The sequence below is a fragment of the Trifolium pratense genome, linkage group LG5 (assembly GCF_020283565.1).
Source record: "Trifolium pratense cultivar HEN17-A07 linkage group LG5, ARS_RC_1.1, whole genome shotgun sequence".
In the NCBI taxonomy this organism is placed as follows: Eukaryota; Viridiplantae; Streptophyta; class Magnoliopsida; order Fabales; family Fabaceae; genus Trifolium; species Trifolium pratense.
In genome coordinates, this window is record NC_060063.1 from 29,883,833 (window position 1) to 29,902,472 (window position 18,640).

The 18,640-nt window shown below is 36.9% G+C and overlaps 1 protein-coding gene across 1 annotated transcript in view; it reads left to right on the forward strand.

Annotated features, from left to right (window-relative positions):
• Nucleotides 1–6,451: 6,451 nt before the first annotated feature.
• LOC123885359 overlaps nt 6,452–18,640 on the forward strand; it is a 32,121-nt gene continuing 19,932 nt past the window's right edge. Inside the window, exons 1-2 of the mRNA XM_045934636.1 lie at nt 6,452–6,638; nt 8,078–8,141. The gene's annotated coding sequence lies outside the window, so the exon portion shown is untranslated. The remainder of the gene's footprint in view (nt 6,639–8,077; nt 8,142–18,640) is intronic.

Sequence of the window (18,640 nt, forward strand, 5' to 3'; positions counted from 1 at the left end):
CGGTATCTTCTTCATCATTGATAACGGCATCAAATTTACACTAGCACCCAAATCACACAAAGCCTTTCCAATAGTAAGATCCCCAATGGAACAAGGAATTGTAAAGCTCCCCGGATCTTTCTTTTTCTGAGGTAGCTTCCGTTGAATGAGGGCGCTGCACTCTTCCGTCATACTTACCATTTCATCATCTAATGGTTTTCTTTTCTTTGTGAGCAGCTCCTTCAAAAACTTTGCATAACTCGGCATTTGCTCCAATGCCTCAACTAACGGTATAGCCATCTCAAGCTTGTTCAACACCTTCATGAACTTCTTGAACTCCTTCTCCCGCTCAAGACTCTTCACTTTCTTTCTCCTAGGAAAAGGCATCCTAGCATATGGTGATTCATCAACTCCTTTACCTTTCTCAACCTTCTTACTCTCTTTTTCTTTTATCTCCCTCTGTTTTTCAACTTCTTCTACTTCATCCTCACTAATCTCAACTTCCTTAGGCATAGTTTCCTTTTCTACTTCTCCCTCATATCTCTCATTTTCGACTACGACCTCTTGCTTATTTTCAACTTCTCCCTCAATGACCTTCTTTTTCAAGGGTTTCTCCACAACAGGCCTTTCCGGTATCTCTCTACTCCTCAACGTGATTCCATTGCAAGTTTCATTTTTCGGATTATCATGAGTGTTTCCACCGAAACCTCCTTGGTTTTGCAACATAGAAAACTGTCTTGACAGCTGACCCATTTGCACCTCAAGATTCTTTATAGAAGCTTCATGATTCTTATTAGAGGTTGCTTGACTCGATTTCATCGCTTCAAAGTTGCTTTGGGTCATGAGCATGAACTGATTTAGAGTCTCTTCCATCCTTGATGGAGGCCTTTGCTGCTGTTGCGGTGCACCTTGACTTTGCATACCATTCCCCCACCCGGAACCGTTGTTGTTATTGTTGTACGGCTTCCGAAAATTGGCCAAGTAGCGAGCCTCCTCTGAACCCTCCGGGAAGCATCCGCCATTAGGGTGGTCCTGCAAACAAAAATCACAGCGCACATTGTCAATTTTACCTATTGGAGAAGATTGAACTTGTGGATTGGACAGCAACTTCATCATTGCTTCCATTTGGCTAGTCATGAGCTTTTGCTGTGCCAATAGAGCTGTTTGAGTATCCAATTCCAACACTCCGCCTTTCTTTTTGGCTCCCCTATCATTAGTAGCTCTATACTCGTTTTGAGCCATGCTTTCAACCAATTCTCTTGCTTCAGTTTCGTCACGGTTCTTCAACGAACCACCGGCTGATGCGTCAAGTATCATTCGCGTTTGAGCCCTCAAACCTTGGGTAAACATTTGCATCTGATTGTGGCCATCGAAACCGTGATTCGGACACCTTTTAAGACAAACTTTGAACCTCTCCCAAGCATCATACAACGTCTCACCATCCGCTTGTTCGAAGTTGCTAATTTCAGCCCTTCTTTCTAGAAACTTATGAATAGGGAAGTAACGATCTAAGAACTTCCGCTCCAGCTGTCTCCAAGTTTCAATCGTTCCGGCGGGTATCGTGTCTAACCAATCTTTAGCACGGCCGGTGAGAGAATGCTTGAATAACCTCAGTCTTTTGTCCGATTCGCTCACCCCCGGTGGATCGGTGTAGTCGCAGGCTTCATAGAAGTGAGACAAGTGTAAGTTCGGGCATTGAGCTTCCGAACCTGAATACGGATTCTCTTTTAAGGCGGAAAGGACCGTGTTCTTGATGTCGAATGAGACAGGATTCGCCGGCTGAAAGCCTTGATTTGCCAACGCGTCATTGTCTCTCCTCCCATAATCACCAAGGGTACGCCTTGGCGGTTGAGGAACCGGTGGAACCTGTTCTTCTTCCATTGTTTCTGCAGTCCTTCCTTGACAATCCGGTGTATCCCTTAGCAAAACTGTTCCCCTTGAAGCTTGAGCTTCCCTTGTTGCCTTTCGAATTGCGCGAGCTGTCTTTTCAATCTCCGGATCAAATTGCAGCTCTTGAGGACCTGTTCTCCGCATGCACAATGAAACACACAAGTAGAACGCTCCGGGAGAAAAATATAAAACAGAAAATAACAAAGAAAACACAGAAAATATGAACACTATTGCCTAATTGAATCAATCACAATCCCCGGCAGCGGCGCCAAAAACTTGATGATAAATTTCGCAAGTGCACGAAAATCACGTAGTAATAAAATATCGATCCACAGGGATTGTGTGATCAAACTAGTCGAATTGTGTTCATGGACATTATACAGAAAATACACATAAATTGGGGGTATGTTGAGTAATGAATTGCTAGAAAATGTGCTTAATAATATGGAAAAGCGAGGTAGAATCATCGGAATCATCTAGTCTATAGCTAACCGCATGCAACCTACAATGTATAAGAACTACTCAAGTATTCACAACTAGATCAACAAAATAGGGAATCGCAATCTCTTGTCAAAATCCACTCTATTCGTTGTCGATACTCCCCCGATCTCTCGGGCGGAAGCTACCTACAACGAATGATATTAACGCGCGTCAATCGTTCGCTACACTCTATGCCTCAATCTCTCGACCGGAGACACTCGAGCGCTCAATACAATTCAGTTCAGACATTAAATCAATACTCTCGCACGTGACTTAACTCAAAATCATTATAACACTAATGAAGGATTATAAAGCATTAGAAACAGACTTGAATTGAATGAACACTATAAAGAGAGTATGATCTTACACAATTGCAGGTTACATTCAGATGAACTACATCCTAAACTATCCTAGATCCTACCTCCAAGGAGTTTAGTTCCTCATCGTTCTTCGTACGCTTCCTCGCTTCATCGCCATGGCTTGTGGATCCATGCTCTCGATGTGCTTGGAGCTCTCCGATGGAGTGTTGAATCACGATCTTCAAGTTCCAAGACCAGAATGTAGTCCAATTTCACAGAATTTTCCAACCCGAAAACAGAATTATGCAGAAAATATATATAAGAACGCAACCACGCCGCGCGCCAGATCCATCACGCCGCGCGTGGTTGCAAATCCATCAACTACGCCGCGCGTGGTAACAGAATCACGCGGCGCGTGATCAAGTCAGAGAGCATTCTTCTTCTTCAGCAAAGCTTCACGCCGCACGTGGTCCAAAGCTACGCCGCGCGTGGGCAAGTCAGAGAGCAATCCAGTTCCTGAACAAAGGTTCACGCCGCGCGTGGTAAGGTACCACGCCGCGCGTGATTAGATTGGAAATCTTGGCTCCCTGTGAGCTCCATCACGCGGCGCGTGATGGGCTACGCCCCCAGCGTAGTGAAAATCATTCATTTCCTGCAGTTTTTCCTGTTTTCTTGCAAAACAAGTAATAAAGCTAATGGTTAGATTTCTCTCATATTTATTGCTAAAAACCTACTAAAATGTATCTAATGTTGCTAAAATAGGCATGGATTAGAGAGTGTGACGATTTGTCATCAATTGTGAATAAAGGGCATTTTGTCTTTTTATAATAATAGTAAATAGTAACCAAATTGTTAATACTTTAATTAATTTAATAAAAAAATAATAGCCATTAACCAAAAAATAAACTACTATTGTAGGGCACACCGTAACTGCAAGAAACAAAGTCAGAAAAAATAAAATAAAACAAAAAAGTGTGGTCAATGAGATTCGAAGGGGTGATAGGGAAAAAAGTTGAGTGAGCCTTTTAAAAAGTAAGTTTTATCACCTTATTTTAAATTGTGTTTGGTCTAACTTTTATTTAAAATTGTAAAAAAATAGAAAATAAGTCCGGCAAATGCTACCTAAAACCAGAGGAAGAAGAAGATGACCAATACAAAAGAATTGAGGAAGGATTGAAGAAATATGCAAATGAAAGAAGATGGAGATGCATTGATCTTATTACTACATCTTATATTGTTGGTTTTGTTCAACAGGGTAATTCAAAATTGGTTACTTTTATAAGAGACAAATTTCTAGGTCCATTAATAGCCGGTCAGATGATAAAAAAGTCTAAATTTAATTGTGGTAAATTGAAGTAGCCCTTAAATATTGTCACCCTTATCTTGTAATAAAATGCTCAGTCCACACTATTAACTTCGGTTGTGTTATGCTTTTAATGTCAATATGCTAAACAGTGATCCGGACACTAATTATTTATAAAAGTTATGTTTCTAACATTAATTTATTTATATATTTTTTCATTTTTTTTGTATGCTTAACGATGTTGAGAATCCATGAATGCACAAGCATGTTGCACCGGTTTCACGCAGGATACAACGGATCAGAGACATTTGTAATAGGAGCTAGAGTTCCATCAATGAATTTGAGTTTGTGGAGGATCTGATTGATCAACTTAAGGATCGGCAGAACCAAATGTTCCTGCGATATGGTGGAAGTTTGTGGAGCCATGAATGCGGAAACGAAGCTGCTCTTTCATATCGAAAGGCTCATGATACCATATTGAGAAAATGGAAAAGAGAGAAAATAAGAAAACATGAAATTCATTGTTGCAAAATTTAATAGTTTACAATGGTGAATTGTGCTTTATACTAACGACAATTGAGAGCAAGATAAAATTAAACATTTAAAATGTTTGAAAATTGGAAAAAATTTCTTATAAAAATGACCAATTTTTTTCTCAAAGTGTTCCTTACAAAAAATATCGGAGAAGTATTTTAGTAAGACTTTTTTTATGGGCCGAAAATTGGAAGCTTAAAGCGAGAGTTTAGACTCCCTTGCTGCCAACCATGACTTCTTTTTTGACAATAAACCAACCACCAACCCTGACTTATACGTTTTGGTCCACTAGCCAATCACATAAAAATCATAATTACAACCTTATTTATATATTTTAACCAAAAACTTTATTCTGGTAAAAATAAATTGGTTTTAACCTTTTGATTTTTGGGAGAAATGGATTCCAATAATTTAATATAACAAGAAATAAGTATTAGGTTGTTGTTTTATTTAAAATATTAGTTTTATTATGTCACTTTGCTTTTTAGCCTTTAATGTTATACTTAATTAAGAAGGGGCTTTGACTTCATTTGAAAATCAAACATTTTAACAAACATCATATTCTCTATAAAATTATGTATTTTATTCTCATATAGTTCTTTGATTATACTGGATATTATAAATCCCCTTCTTAAATACAACAACTTCAAAGGCTAAAACAGTAAAGTGACATATAATAAAACTAATGTTTAAAATAAACTAACAACCTAATACTTATTTTATGTTACATTAATTCAGAAATCGAACTCGGATTTTCCAAAACAATTTGTCATCGAAGAGAAAAAATTTAAATCAATAACACAAATTAGAATTTTCTTTAAATAAATTGTTCACGAGAGACACACCCCGAGTTCGAGCTCTGCTAATGTCTTTGGAAGAAGATAAATATAATTATTTTTGTAAGTTCTTTTTGAGCCCTAAGATCTTCTCTTCATTGCACTGTGGAACCATCCCCTCACCCTAAATTCTTCCTTACAAAAAAAATAATACAACTAAGACCACTATAAACAAATTAAAAAAATGCACATCTCATAATACTCCTCTGTAAAAGGCATGATAGGCTCCTCCCTATCAGAGCCGGCCTGCACACATGTGCGGGAAGTGTGACGGCATCGGGCCTCAAAATTTTGAGGGCCTCAATTCAAAATTTTGAGGTCCTATAATATTACTTATATATTATTTATACCCATAAAATATCAGATGTATAATAATAGGTTAAATTTTAGGTCCTAAAATAATAGTTATATATTATTAATGTTCATAAAATATCATATGAGTATCAATAGATTAGTTATCTATACTCGGAAATATAGTTCTAGTCCATTTTAATCTTTGCATAAAATTTAATCTTAGATTAAGATGTTCTTTTTTGACGTTATATACAAAGATAATTATTTTGTATTTCTTGTTCTATTTAATTTAATGCAATTGGTTTAATATTGATAATTTATATGATTACAAGAATAAAAATGATTTTTTTTTATATTATATACAATTTAAATCGATAATTTGTTTTTAAAAAAAATTATATTTTTTTATTAAGGGGCCACTTTTAAATTTTGCACAGAGTCTCCTAAAACTCAGAGACGCTCCCTATCAGCATCACATACAATTCTCCTAGAGTTTTTTTGGTGGAATTTGGTATTTGAAATTCTTAAAGGAATGTCCAATAATCTAACAAGAGTGACAAAATGGGGGAAGATTTTCATATTCAATATCAACATAAAAATCAATATTGTCAAAAAAAAAAAATCAACATAAAAATCAAAGTCATTCCTTTCAACGAAGATTCTTTCCCTCAAATCTTTCAACAAGGATTCTTTCCCTCAAATTTGAGATCAAATCAACAGAATAGTTCAAATCGACTTTAAAGAATACTTGTGGAAGTAAAGTATAAAGTATGTACATAAATAATGAATAAAAGAAAGAACCGTTGGCGGAGTAAAGTATATACTTAAACACTTATTGTGGAGAGATACTATAGTTTTATTTTTATTTAAAGGGTTGGTTGTTGTAAAGCATAGATTATTGGAGTTAGAGAGATACTATAGTTTCTCTCTTGTTTAAGGTTTCTGCTTGCAATTTGAAAAACGGGGAAGGAAGGGTCCGGAAGGAAGATAGTTTGTTCACTGAACGGAAATGAGTCATGAGAGGTAACCATGCATTTCATTCAAAACATTTTTTTATACAAACATATGTCAAAAAAAAAATATGATATGCCATATATTATGGTGAGTTTGTTAATAAAAGAATTTTGTTGCTAAAAAAAATCTCTTATGTTATTGTAAGTTTGTTAATAAAAAAATTTTGCTACTAAAAAAAAAATGTTAAGAGTATTATTTTTTTTTGAAGAAATATTAAGAGGATTATTGGTATTATGAAAAATCCACACCAAAAGTTTATATATATATATATATATATATATATATATATATATATATATATATATATATATAGATTATCATTAATTTATATTACTGTTGGTATTTTTATTTGTGTTTGAGTACATTTCTTTCATTAATGCACGCCTCGAGATGATTTTTTTTTGTCAGGTAGTCTAACTGCTAGAAATTTCACCCTTAAAGTGGATAAGCGGGGTGTCCGGAGTTCGAACACCGGCCCCTGCATTTATTTATTTTTTATTTAAATTTAAATCCACCACGATATTTATAAATTTTTAATAAAACAAAATGTATAGGTGGATTTATAAATTTTTAATTAAAATAAAATGGTTTTTTTTTTAAAAAAAAAACAAAATGATTTTAATTTGTGTTTTTTGTGTTTTATTAAAAATTTATAAATATCTGGGTGGATTTAAAAGTAAATAAAAAAAATTACAAATACGCATGTCACATTACTAAAATGTACAGCTATATGCCAACATGTGTGGTCAGGGGTTAGAAACATGGAATCTTTGAATTATAGGGGAATAAAAGATTATTTTTTTTACAAGGGGTAAAACAAAACTCTCCCAAAAGGCGTAGCTTCCATCCTATCCCCTCGGCAATGATAACGTGGCCTTATGTGGGGGGGGGGGGGGGGGGGGGGGGGGGGAAGTGGAACCTCGAGGACTAAAAACTGAGGGGGGTGGCAAAAGGTCTGAACTCGGGGCAAAAACACCTATTATCCCTGAGAATTTCTTTTAGCACCCTACCATTTTTCTAACACGCCTTGCTAAATTACTAAAATATTTATGTCCGCTACTTAACTATAACAAACATAATCACTATTAAGAATAAGTGGAGTGTCTGAAGTTCGAACCGCGACTCCTATGATGATCCTACCAACTAATCTAAGCTGACGGGGCCGATAATGAGATTACTTTTTTTTTTTTGAAGCAGATAATGAGATTACTCTACTTGTGTGTTTTGTAATTTTGTATGTTTTCAATCAATATATTTTGCTGATTCTAAAAAAGAATATGTTACTTATTATTTTTTTTTTTGCTATTTAGAGTATGTAAAATGGTGACAAATTTAAAGTGTGGTCAAAGCATAGATTGAATTGAGCTTACACGTGTTATAGTGTCTATTGCTTTTGCTTAATGCATAACTTCAACTACATTAAACATTACATGATTCTTTGTGTGTAGATTGGACAAAGAAGAATATTGTTCATAAAACTTGATCATATGCACCGAAAGTACGCAAATTAAGGTATACAAATATTCATTGCCTTATACTCTTTTAGCTTTTTTGGTTGGATTTTGATGTAAGATTAAAATTAGAGATAAATATATTATATGAAATTAGAATATACTTATTTGTTGAAGCAACAATTATGTTTATTAGAATAGTTGATATAGAAATCATCGATATGTTAAATCAAATCTTCCTTTGCCTGATCACATGTTACATGATTTGAAGTTATCAATGGGGCAAACCTCAGACAAACTTATTTCGGCGTGATGCTCGCCTGATAACGTGGTGGCAAATGAGACTTAACCTATCTATTTATAAGATAACAACCCTAGTTAGTACTACCCATCATGTACCATAGGGTTGGGCCTACACTTTGTTTCTGCACAAATCAGAATTAGTGTTCAAAAACCCATTATTACTGATCACATCGGGCCTAAACATCATCAAATGGATCACAATTTTTATTAAAACTAAAAACCGACAATTGATTGCAGCTCACAAAATATTAGAAAATATTCTAAAATTCTCCCACTTGGACAAAATCAATTGTGTATATTTAATTTCAAGAAAACATTTTAAAAATGACTCACTGGTTGATGACGTATTTATTAATGTGGCTACAATGATCCCAAGATGCATCATCTAATTAAGACTCCATCTAACAAAGTTAAATGATATCGAATCATGGTGGTAATATTTTGATACAACACCTTCCACCAAACTCCATCGACTAGTCGTTTGTGTAGAGTGTAGCGAGAAAATCATATGTATGTGATCCATCAACCATACTATCATTTTCTTCTTCGGTCCTTAATTTCTCTCAAATGCCTTAAAGCCAATTAAATTCTAAGCTCTATTTGATTAAAATAATTTTAACATTACAAAGGAGTTAATATAAAATTTAAACTCCCACTAATCAAGCATATAAAAAGAATCTTAATTATTTGTCACATACTCAAATGTTCTTTTCAAACTCTCACTAATCAAGCATATTAAAAGAACTCACAATTAATGTTTGTGCTTGCAATGTTACTCCTTAAAACAACAGACCTCAGTCTCCTAATTAGGGGATCAACTAATATAAATTTTAAGAAGATCAATGCGATAATCAATTGTAATCAATTCTCTCCCACTTACCCAAATATTCCTTCTATTCAGGTGTGCTCTCCACATTATTCATAGACTCATTCTCGCAAATCTTGCTTTCATTTCTCATAATTTTATTAAAACAAAAAATCGACAAATGATTGCAACCCATAAAATATTAGAAAATATTCTAACATTTGATTCCTTAAAATCCTATATATTTCTTACATTTAGCCTTTGATTGGTTTGAGACCGATAGAGACGAGATAGATAGAGAAGACAGAAAAAGAAGAGAATTTGAAAACTTCTCTTGTTGGCAAGGAGAGAAATTGAGAACACGGAAGAATAGTTAAGAAGTCCCACATCGGCTGCGAGGGCTATCCTCACCTTACAAGCCGGTTTGTAGGGTTGATTTAGGCCAACTCTCAATTCTAAGATGATATTAAAGTATCTCCACGATCCAAGCCGTTTACTATCAAGTTTCTGCCCTGAATATAGGTTTATAATTGAGAATAATTCTCACCTTACAAGTCAATTTTCTAGGGTTATGAGGAAATATGAAAGTTGGACCTTTTCATAGTAAAAAGTCATTAAAGTATATGGTGGGTCCCATATTATTACGTTAAAATAACTAAATTACTTAAAAATAAAAAAATAAAAAAAACTCTCTGAAGTCGTTGTTATAAGGAACAGTTTGAACAAATCACATAGATCAAGGAAACACATTGTACATAGTTATTTTCATTTAATACTTTGTAAATTTAAATGTATTTCATGTATACCCTTATTTAATTACTCTTAATTCAACTAACTTAGTTATTTTTAATATTATTTCTCATAATAAATAAGGGCATGAGTGAAATTAAACATTTGAAAATTGATCAAACTTTTTTATAAAAATGACCAATTTTTTCACTTTTGTTTCTTATATAAATAACCGTAGGGAGTATAAGGATGTTATTTTCTTTTTAATATTAAATAAAATTCTCTCTCTCTCTCTCTCTCTCTCTTATTTCTTTTATACCAATCAATATATCAAATCTACTCTATTTCTCATCATTTTCTCTCTTCTTATACTCTATCTCTCACCTATTTCTATCTTCTCACAATTTAAGGTATTTTTTTGTCTTTACGATTAACATAAATGCACTTATTCTATACATATTGAAAAGACAACGAAAATTCATACATTTTTCTCTTTAACACACACACTCTCTCTTTTTTATGCATATTTTAGTCAAATACCCTCATGTTTTTATAAATTTCAGTCAATTATTCTCATGTGACATCACATTGATAAGTGACATATATGCGGTTAACGCTACATATTATCACCATTAACGGAGTAAACGGCAATAGACACTACAAGAAAATAAGTACTTTGCGACAGTTAAAATTGCAGTTTGCAACGGTTGAAACTGTTGCAATTGTACATTTGCGACGGTTGGCAAACCGTTGCTGATTTGTGTGTCGCAAGAGAACATTGCGACAGTTTTGAAAACCGTCGTTACCACAGTTTAAACCGTTGCTATGTTTCTTGTAACACCCTAACCCATACTACCCTTAAAAACGTAATTTTAAAAACTTTTCAACAAGTGTAAAGGCAGAGTGCCACGCGGTAATTAAAACACAAGCATACACACAGAGCATCATGAATTTTAACATGAAAAGCAACAGCGGATTCCAATCATATCAAGCATGCATATATATATACATATATATATACATAAGCCATATTCATCCCTAAGGATGTCACTTATACAAGGACTAGCATAACAAAAAGGTAACACCGATATACGATGAAATCCAAGCGTAAACCCCGACTCGATGTTACATTACCAGAGCATTCACTATTTACAAACTCTAGTCAAAAGCTAGTACTAAGAGGAGTAATCTATGCTAAGTCTCCTCACCAAAAAGTACTTCAACACCACGCTAGAACAGCAGTCTAAACGTCGGCACAATCCTCAGCCTGAATATCTGAACCCCCAAAGGTCCAGCAATTAACACAAAGCAGAGAGTTAGAAAACATAATCGCATATCATACGAGCATAAGAAAGGTCTTGCACTTTCGAACTACATCATTCATATTCTAACTCACGTCAAAACGTTGTATTAAACAGTTATCAATTAATAAAGTTTAACACAGTTCAACCAGATAATGTCACATACCATTTATCAAATATATGCGCATTTACCCTAATGTATCTAATGCCAATCATTCTATGTCATGTCATCCCTAGACACGACTAATGCATGTGGTACCAATTGCCTTTTACCCCTCATGGATAAGTTAAACAGTTTTACATCTTGCCGGATTGTTCGGAACTTACCAAACCTTCATATCCCTCATGGATAAGTTAAACAGTTTTATATCCTGCTGGATAGCAGCTCTAGATCTTATGGATTCATCTAATCCGATCCTCGGCTTCCTTATGGACTCAAAAATCCATTTAAATCTATTGGAACCCTAGTTTCCAATTCAACATATATATACATGAATGCATGTATGTTTACACATATCATCGATATGATATTTCTCTAGCTCGAAGCTACTCTTTTATGAATGCGGGAACACAGTCCTAACACATTCACTTAACATTACAAATTAATGCCAAAACATCACATTGCTCACTTAAGCGACAACTTATTGCATACACGTTTATCAATCATATAACGATTAATCAATAAGCATTAACAGCATCAACATGTATCAACAATCATGTAAGGATACTCTTAAACCATGTTACAAGTGCCTAAAATACACTTACAACCCATAACAAAAGTTGCAGGTTCAGTACTGTTCGCTAAGCGAATCCAAAGCGAACAGGTAGCGAACTTATTCGCTAAGCGAATCTCAATTCGCTGTAGCGAACTACATCAGAGGATTACAGGTACATGACGAACAGGTAGCGAACTTGTAGCGAGCTTATTCTCTGTAGCGAACTCCTGTTCGCTAAGCGAACTACACCAGAAAGAAAATCTGTTCTTGAGTTATCTAAGGCGGTTTAACACTAAATCAACTCAAAAATTCATCCAAACATGTTATAAATTCATATAGACAGCCATTCCAAACATATATGGTATCAAGGAACATTAATCATCCCTTCCAAACATCCGAATACCTCTAATAATCAAAATCATGGCAATTACTTGAGTTTTAAGTAACTTTCTCAAACTTTCCAAAAATGATCCAAACACATACATATTCATCATGGAATCAAACTAGTGATTAACACATACAAAGTGATGATGGAAAACATCATACTCACATACAAAAGCTTAATCAAAGTCTAAAAGAAATTGAGTGGGAGAGTTCGGGAACGGAGACATAGACAATCTCCCCCCTCCTTGTCACTCAAGAATCATGAATTCTAATCTCTTACCTTAAGCAAAGATGATGATCCAAGCCTTCTCTTGCTCAAGCTTTCTCTTAGCCAAAACCCTAGCTCTTGCTCTATCTTCTACTCACTCAAACTCAAAGAAAATGAATTGTGAAACTATTCATAAGTTGGACTTGCTACTTATACTACTTCTCAAGTGTCATGAACCAAGCCCAATTGGCTTAGGCCCATGCCTCTCACGCCCATAAGCCCAAAACAATGGTTCTCGCGTCTAATAACTTACGTTCGGCTAAATAATTATTCGTCGCTCACTAAAATAATAAAAGCCAATTAATAAATAAAATACATTTAATAAAATATACGAATACGAAAAATGGGTCGTTACAATCCTACCCCCCTTAAAAGAATTTCGCCCTCGAAATTACCTAGAAACAGATCGGGATAAGAATCTCTCATCTTGCTTTCCAACTCCCACGTTGCATTCTCACCAGCCGGTCCTCCCCACACGACTTTCACGGATGCAATCTCTTTGTTTCTCAACCTTTTCACTTCTCTACCTTCGATTCTCAAAGGCACAGTCTCGATGGTCAAGTCATCCCTTACTTGAACATCGTCCGATTCAATCACGTGTGTCGGATCAGACACATACTTGCGCAACTGTGATACATGAAAAATATCGTGCAAATTCGCCAATGATGGCGGTAATGCAATCCTATACGCAACTTTCCCAACTCGCTTCAAAATTTCAAACGGTCCAATAAACCTCGATGTCAACTTCCTTGACTTCAATGCACGTCCTACTCCAGTAGTCGATGTAACTCGTAGGAATACATGATCCCCTTCTTGGAATTCAATGTCCTTCCTCCTCTTATCATGATAACTCTTCTGTCGATCCTGAGACGCTTTCATCTTCTCACGAATCATCCGAATCTTCTCTGTTGTTTCTTGTACAATCTCAGGTCCAAGAATTGCACCTTCTCCTGTTTCATACCAACACAGAGGTGTCCTACACCTTCTCCCATACAAAGCCTCAAACGGTGCCATTCCGATACTAGAATGGTAACTGTTGTTGTATGTAAACTCTACCAACGGCAAACAAGAATCCCAATTCACGTTTTGCTCCAAAACACAAGCTCTCAACAAATCCTCTAAGGATTGTATCGTCCTCTCCGACTGACCATCTGTCTGAGGATGATACGCTGAACTCAACCTCAACTTCGTTCCTAAAGCTTCTTGCAAGCTTTCCCAAAATCTAGAAGTAAATCTCGGATCTCTATCCGAAATAATACTTGTTGGAATACCATGTAGCCTCACAATCTGCTCCACATAAATCTCGGCCAACTTAGGCACCAAAGTACCTTTCCTGATAGCAATAAAGTGAGCACACTTCGTCAAACGATCTACTACTACCCAAATCACCTCGTTACTTTTCTTGGTCTTCGGTAAACCTCCCACAAAATCCATTGCAATGCTATCCCATTTCCATTCGGGTATAAACATTGGCTGTAACAAACCAAACGGCTTCTGATGTTCAATCTTCGATTTCTGACAAGTTAAGCATGAATAAACAAATTCAGAAATTTGCCTCTTCATTCCCGGCCACCAAAATAACTTCCTCAAATCCTGATACATCTTGGTTACTCCAGGATGTATACTCAAACCACTTCTGTGACCTTCTTCCATGATCATTCTTTTCAATTCGGGTACATCCGGTACACAAACTCTTCCTTGAAATCTCATGACTCCACTCTCGTCAATCTTGATATTGGTCTCCTTGCCTTCATTGATGAGTACCATCTTCTCCATCAATCTCCTATCCGATTTCTGACGTTCTTTAATATCTTCAAGAAAAGGATTCGTCAGTCTTAACATTCCAAGCTTCACACTTGAAGAAGTAACCTCGCACACAAGACTCAAGTCTCGGAATTCTTCAATCAACTCTAACTCTTTCACCATCAATGATGACATATGCAAAGTTTTCCTACTTAATGCATCGGCCACTACATTGGCTTTTCCGGGGTGATAACTCAATTCAAAATCGTAGTCCTTTAAGAATTCGAGCCATCTACGTTGCCTCATATTCAACTCCTTCTGGTCGAATAAGTACTTCAGACTCTTGTGATCACTAAACACCTCAAACCTCGATCCATACAAGTAGTGTCTCCACACTTTCAAAGCAAACACCACGGCGGCTAACTCCAAATCATGCGTTGGATAGTTCCTCTCGTGAACCTTCAGTTGCCTTGAAGCATATGCTACCACGTTACCCCCTTGCATAAGCACTCCGCCAAGTCCTAACTTCGAAGCATCGCAATACACGACGAACGACTCTTTGGCATCAGGTAAAATCAACACAGGTGCAGTAGTCAATCTTCTCTTGAGCTCTTGGAAGCCCTCCTCACAATTACCATCCCAAACAAACGCTTGATCTTTCCTCGTTAACTTGGTTAACGGTAAAGCCAACTTCGAAAAACCTTCGATGAACCTTCTATAATAACCGGCCAAACCAAGAAAACTTCTAATCTCTGAAACAGATTCCGGCGTTCCCCACTGTGACACAGCGTCAACCTTCGCAGGATCTACCGCGATTCCTCCACTTGAAATTATATGCCCTAGGAAACTCACCTCTTTCATCCAAAATTCACACTTCGACAACTTGGCATACAACTTCTTCTCCTTCAAGACTTGCAAAACAATCCTCAAGTGCTCTTCGTGCTCTTCCTCGGATTTTGAGTAAATCAAAATGTCGTCGATGAACACCACCACGAATCTATCCAAAAATGAATGGAAAATTCGGTTCATATACTCCATGAAAACTCCAGGTGCATTGGTCACACCAAACGGCATAACTGAATACTCGTAGTGCCCATACCTCGTCCTAAATGCAGTCTTAGGTATGTCTTCCGTCTTCACTCTAATTTGATGGTATCCAGATCTCAAATCGATCTTACTAAACACACAAGCTCCAACTAGTTGATCCATCAAATCATCTATCCTCGGAAGTGGATATTTATTCTTGATCGTCACTTTGTTCAACTGACGATAGTCTATACATAATCTCATGCTTCCATCTTTCTTCTTCACAAGCAATACTGGCGCTCCCCATGGCGAAACACTCGGTCGAACAAACCTCTTCTCAAGCAGCTCTTCAAGTTGCTTCTTCAACTCATTCAACTCTGACGCTGACATTCGATACGGCGCCATCGATATCGGGCTAGTTCCAGGTACTAGGTCGATAGAAAACTCTACCTCTCGCTTCGGAGGCACGTCAGATATATCATCCGGAAACACATCTGGGAATTCACAAACGATCGGTAACTCTTCTATCTTAACTCCTCCTTCGAGTTTCAATGATGCAAACATCATGAACATCTCGGCATGTTCTTTCAACGCTTCCGATACTTCCTTCCCGCTCATCAAATGCAAGTTCTCCTCCGGCTTCGGAAAAACAACGGCCTTCTCACGACAGTTGATATGAATTCGGTTGAAGATTAACCAATTCATACCAAAAATTACATCCATACCACTAAGTGGAATACACACTAAATCCATACCAAAATGCCTACCAAAAATGGTTACGGGGCAGTTACGACATACTTGTCGGGTAATCACTGAACCATTAGCAGGAGTTTCTATTTCCATCCTACCCATCATATCCGTTAAAGGAATACTAAGACGCTTCGCACAATCCAAAGAAATAAAAGAATGCGTCGCTCCCGTATCTATAATCGCAATTAAAGGAGTGTCATAGATGAAACACGTACCTCTAATGAGATTGTCCTCAAGGCTAGCATCCTCTCCACTCAAAGCAAACACCTTGCCCATCACCTTCTTGGGCTTCTTGCAGATTATACTCTTGTGGCCCTCCTCACCACAGTTGAAACAAAAGACTCTTGTCCTACACACTTCAGTCTTGTGGCCTAACTTCCCACAATTCAAACACTTGTCCAATTTCTTCAGGCAATCATACGACATATGACCCCTCTCTCCACATTTGTAACAATTCCCATTCACCGGCCTCTTACCACCACTGGTATTACCCCTACCGCGGTTATCATAAGGTTTTCCGCGCTCTTGTCCTTTCCCTTTTCGGTCATTCGCAGCCTTGTAGTAGTTCACCTTGGCCCTACCATCTTCATCACAAATCCTACTTTTATTCACAAGGGTCGCAAAATCCCTTATCTGCGAAAATCCAATCATATGCTTGATGTCTGGACGTAGACCACTTTCAAACTTCACACACTTGTCGTTCTCCGCTTCCATAGTGTTGTAATGCGGACTAAACGCACACAAGGTCTCAAACTTGACGGCATAGTCAGCTACCGTCATATTTCCCTGTTTCAACTCCATGAATTCCACCACCTTCTTATTCTTCACATCCACAGGAAAATACTTAACCAAAAATTCTCTTTTAAACATTGCCCATGGTATAGCCATACCACCGGGTCCTAGTCTCAACTTGGCGTTCTTCCACCACACGTTCGCTTCCTCGCGCAACACATATGTCCCAAGGGTTGTCTTCCCTTCCTCGGAACAATCCATTGCTTCAAAAATTATCTCAAGTTCCTCCAGCCACTTGTGAGCTCCATCCGGGTTGTAACCTCCGGTAAATGTTGGCGGTTTCTGCTTCATGAACCTTTCCAACCTCATCTCTACCTCTCTTCCAGGTTGATGATCTCTAACCACAATGTTGGTGAGTGCGGCCAAAGCTTCCACAATCTGAGCATTCGTTCTTGCAGCAGCCATGATTCCTGAACGAATCACAACTAGACGTTAGAAAGTACTAACAGTGTTCCCTACACATGCTCATACGGGGAAAAGAAAAGTCCTAATTGGTTCACATGAACCGACCTGCTCTGATACCACTATTGTAACACCCTAACCCATACTACCCTTAAAAACGTAATTTTAAAAACTTTTCAACAAGTGTAAAGGCAGAGTGCCACGCGGTAATTAAAACACAAGCATACACACAGAGCATCATGAATTTTAACATGAAAAGCAACAGCGGATTCCAATCATATCAAGCATGCATATATATATACATATATATATACATAAGCCATATTCATCCCTAAGGATGTCACTTATACAAGGACTAGCATAACAAAAAGGTAACACCGATATACGATGAAATCCAAGCGTAAACCCCGACTCGATGTTACATTACCAGAGCATTCACTATTTACAAACTCTAGTCAAAAGCTAGTACTAAGAGGAGTAATCTATGCTAAGTCTCCTCACCAAAAAGTACTTCAACACCACGCTAGAACAGCAGTCTAAACGTCGGCACAATCCTCAGCCTGAATATCTGAACCCCCAAAGGTCCAGCAATTAACACAAAGCAGAGAGTTAGAAAACATAATCGCATATCATACGAGCATAAGAAAGGTCTTGCACTTTCGAACTACATCATTCATATTCTAACTCACGTCAAAACGTTGTATTAAACAGTTATCAATTAATAAAGTTTAACACAGTTCAACCAGATAATGTCACATACCATTTATCAAATATATGCGCATTTACCCTAATGTATCTAATGCCAATCATTCTATGTCATGTCATCCCTAGACACGACTAATGCATGTGGTACCAATTGCCTTTTACCCCTCATGGATAAGTTAAACAGTTTTACATCTTGCCGGATTGTTCGGAACTTACCAAACCTTCATATCCCTCATGGATAAGTTAAACAGTTTTATATCCTGCTGGATAGCAGCTCTAGATCTTATGGATTCATCTAATCCGATCCTCGGCTTCCTTATGGACTCAAAAATCCATTTAAATCTATTGGAACCCTAGTTTCCAATTCAACATATATATACATGAATGCATGTATGTTTACACATATCATCGATATGATATTTCTCTAGCTCGAAGCTACTCTTTTATGAATGCGGGAACACAGTCCTAACACATTCACTTAACATTACAAATTAATGCCAAAACATCACATTGCTCACTTAAGCGACAACTTATTGCATACACGTTTATCAATCATATAACGATTAATCAATAAGCATTAACAGCATCAACATGTATCAACAATCATGTAAGGATACTCTTAAACCATGTTACAAG